The sequence below is a fragment of the Cucurbita pepo genome, chromosome LG04, assembly GCF_002806865.2.
Source record: "Cucurbita pepo subsp. pepo cultivar mu-cu-16 chromosome LG04, ASM280686v2, whole genome shotgun sequence".
Lineage (NCBI taxonomy): Eukaryota > Viridiplantae > Streptophyta > Magnoliopsida > Cucurbitales > Cucurbitaceae > Cucurbita > Cucurbita pepo.
In genome coordinates, this window is record NC_036641.1 from 3,720,524 (window position 1) to 3,725,140 (window position 4,617).

A 4,617-nucleotide genomic window follows, 5' to 3' on the forward strand; every position below is an offset into this window, starting at 1 on the left:
TTTAGCTAAAAGTTCACTAATTGACCTTTTTTGTCCTTACATTCTCAAAATCTCATTTTAAAATACAGGATTTCTGTCTACACAAGAAAATTGTGGATAAAACTCCAAAATAACATTTTCTTTTGATCCAAATTTTTATTTCTCTCTAGTAAGACAAAGAAAAATTTCAGGGTAGAAACATTCTCGAGAATTCCTCTTAAGATTCGAACCCATAGTTGATGATAGAACTAGAATAGATATTTTTTGTTCCTACTCACACGCGCTCATCTTTGTTTTTCGATCAATCTCTAATTCTAATCTTCCTCCCCAAGCAGATATTATGGTGCCGGTATAGACCAAAATTTCGTTATAGTCCAATTCTGACCGAGAATAGACATCGGGGCTTTGCAATATTTGACTGATCACAATTCTGTATAGTCTATTTACTATAGAAGTTCCCACGGAATTCATTAGAGGAATATTTCCAATTAAAATTGTTCGTTCTCTATATTTTTAATAATTAAAAAGAAAAAAGAATTATTTTCCTTTCCTCATTATTGTTTGTAAGTGTCCACTTGATTTGGTTCATCGTTAATGTCTCATCTTTCTAGATGAATTCCATATACAAATTTACCTATTTTCCCATACAAAATCAAGAAATTTGTAATACTTCTCCTCTTTCGGCTACATACCCCAATTCTAATACATTTTTTTAGTCAAAATCATGACATAAAACTGGTTAAAAACTCCACCCTAACTCAATGCAAATCGAATGCACTATTAAATCATAAGGATCTATGTGAGCCCATGATATTAATTTCAAGTTTGAACTCTATAACATTATCTCTAATCTACTTGGTCCATTGTTAAAAGTTTTGAAATGTTATAGATGTAATATTTTCAGGGAATATATTATTATTGGACAAAATTTGATGGAGTTTCTTGTCTCAGATATCTCCGATTTTATTTTTAAATTCTGTTCACCAAATCTTTTCCCAGTCTTCCCTCCTCACTTCTAATGGTATAAATAGATTTTCATACTCTAAATAAATAGGCATTCCTACTGTTCAGTATTTATTTTCTAAAAAGATATTATTAGCCAATTTTAATCTATTGTTCCCCAATAATACATATTTATATAATTTTACTTTTTTTTCTCCAATCTAACATTTTTTCTGTTTATTTTTTTACTAATTGTGATACTATGCCGTGGGTTGAAGAGAGAGGANTGTTAGTATAGGTTGAATAGTAGTACAGGTTTGTACAAGTTAATTGCATTTGCATTAATAAACTATAGGTCAGTATCNTATTTTTAAGTAATCCTTCTTCAGTTATTTATTTATGAATTATTATTATAACTATTATTTTGACGTATATTTTTTTTTATCTGTTTATATTTTTTTATATTATATTATATATATATATATAGAAAGATGGATGAATCTATCGAGACCCTTTCGATTTTGATATTTAAAAAAGAATCGATTTCATTCAACGGTTGATTCAAAGAACTGCGCTTAGCCCCCCCGCTCATGAAACGGCTCTGCTGCAATGGATGGCAGAGGGTCCGTAGTACCCAAAGCACTAGAGTCATCTTGTAGCTGGGAAGGAGCCTAGAAGTGCTTACTACTACACCACACTACACTTGGCTCTANTCGAGTATTTAATTAAGCATTGTTTTCCTTTTTCAACTATAGGTGGTATTTAATTAAGCATTGTTTTCCTTTTTCTTTCCCTTGTATTTATTTATTCACGAGGTAATTAATGAGGAATGAATTAATGTTGCATTTACAATACGAGCTCATTTAAACTAATTTTGCATTAAATGTACGGTCAGAAATACATTAATGACCTTAAATAAATAGGAAAATCTAAGGTTGTTACACTGCTTGTACTTCTAACATAGGGCATCTTCGACCACATTTGTCTTTCCAGGTTGGTACTAGATGTCTATATCGTAATGTTTCACCAACTCTAATCACCTTTGTTGCCTCATGTTCAATTTGTTCTAGGTGAAGAAGTATTTTAGACTCTTGTGGTCCATGTAAATTTGGTCATTTCTCCATACATTTAGTAACACCAAATCTTTAATCTGAACATTAATGCAGTCAATTCTAGGTCATGTGTGGGATAGTTCTTCTCATACTCTTCCAACTGACATGACGCATACGCAACAACTTTAACGTGTTGCATGCGTCAATGCACATCTTAGCCCTTTCTTGGAAGTAGCATCTTGGTGTCGAACGTGTCTGGTTGGCTACAGGTGAGATTACATAATTTGACCCGGGAATCCCTTCTTCTTTGCCCGACAGCTAGTGAATTTTCTGTCTATTTTCTCTCTCTTCTCATAATCATCTCCCAACATTTCTCCTCCCGTTTCCGATGGTCGTTTAGGTTAAGTCTTTCCTTCCCCTACTACTAGATATGGCTGCCGAAAATCTATTGTGATTGATAAAATAAATACATATTTAAAAAGACTGATTTATTGCCAATAATATTTATAAATTAAAAAAAAAAANCATGTCCCGTCCCTGGCAGAGCTAAAGAAGGGGGCTTCAATCCTTATTCCTTATCCCCCTTTATTTATATATATATATATTGGGCTATTACAAATTGTGTGTTTAGATTGTACGATTTAATACGTAAAAATATGTAATGTGAACGTATGTTGTTTTGTAACGACTCAATGTGCGATATAATGTAACATGTATTATGCTTAGAATGTTTATGTGATCGTTGAGATAATTTATGTATGAATCACACGTCATTGTATGTTATGATGAAAGCATGAAATGTGATGTTATGTTTCTTAAATTGTATGTATACTACATAATATGTATGACATGAAATCACAATGAATAACATGAAACATAACCCCATTAGGTTTATGCATGATAGGAGGATTGAATAATGAGAAGTATTATGATACGAATGAAAATGATGGCGGGGTTATATTTAATAATGTTAAAAATAGAAATATTTGGGACCTCATGCATTATGTGTGCTCATGCATTGGGGGATACCTCTATTCCATCACGAGGGTACGGACGCATACACCCAAGAGCAGGAAATGATCGTTATGTTTTACATAACGCTGCCGTGACGGTTACTAGTTCTAACGAGTGTCCAGCCTAAGGAGCTCCCAAAGTATGCTCGCCCGACAAGGAAAGTGGCCCCGCTGTGTGCGAACTGACTGGTGAGTCCATACTCGCACATATGGGCTGTGTGTAGAGTATATAGTACACATCCAAGTTACCCGTTAAGATAGTGTTGTAGGAAAATGGATTGAATGATAGGTCCCGGACGCATGTGTTTGCTGCATAACTCCGATAAGGGGTCGATTACTGAGTATTCTTAAAATACTCAAGCCTCCTGCTACTACATTTTCAGATAAAGGCAAGACACCCATGTGAGACCAACGGAAGCATCGCAAATCTCGTGACCGTGGCACATGCATAGAATATATTTGCTTTCCAATTTAATAGTTTAGGTTAGTATAGGTTGAGTTGTACTTTCATTCAAGTATAGGTTAGTGTAGGTTGAATTGCATTTGCATTAATAGTATATGTTAGTATAGGTTGAATAGTAGTACAGGTTTGTACAAGTTAATTGCATTTGCATTAATAAACTATAGGTCAGTATCGAGTATTTAATTAAGCATTGTTTTCCTTTTTCAACTATAGGTGGTATTTAATTAAGCATTGTTTTCCTTTTTCTTTCCCTTGTATTTATTTATTCACGAGGTAATTAATGAGGAATGAATTAATGTTGCATTTACAATACGAGCTCATTTAAACTAATTTTGCATTAAATGTACGGTCAGAAATACATTAATGACCTTAAATAAATAGGAAAATCTAAGGTTGTTACACTGCTTGTACTTCTAACATAGGGCATCTTCGACCACATTTGTCTTTCCAGGTTGGTACTAGATGTCTATATCGTAATGTTTCACCAACTCTAATCACCTTTGTTGCCTCATGTTCAATTTGTTCTAGGTGAAGAAGTATTTTAGACTCTTGTGGTCCATGTAAATTTGGTCATTTCTCCATACATTTAGTAACACCAAATCTTTAATCTGAACATTAATGCAGTCAATTCTAGGTCATGTGTGGGATAGTTCTTCTCATACTCTTCCAACTGACATGACGCATACGCAACAACTTTAACGTGTTGCATGCGTCAATGCACATCTTAGCCCTTTCTTGGAAGTAGCATCTTGGTGTCGAACGTGTCTGGTTGGCTACAGGTGAGATTACATAATTTGACCCGGGAATCCCTTCTTCTTTGCCCGACAGCTAGTGAATTTTCTGTCTATTTTCTCTCTCTTCTCATAATCATCTCCCAACATTTCTCCTCCCGTTTCCGATGGTCGTTTAGGTTAAGTCTTTCCTTCCCCTACTACTAGATATGGCTGCCGAAAATCTATTGTGATTGATAAAATAAATACATATTTAAAAAGACTGATTTATTGCCAATAATATTTATAAATTAAAAAAAAAAATCACTAATTCAATAAATTTAACTTAAAAAAAAATTAAAGTACATAATTAAGTATTCAATGAATATAATAATTAGGCTAATTCCACCAAAAGTTTGGGTACATTGTCCTCTTTGCTTTAATTAGATCGAGAGTGA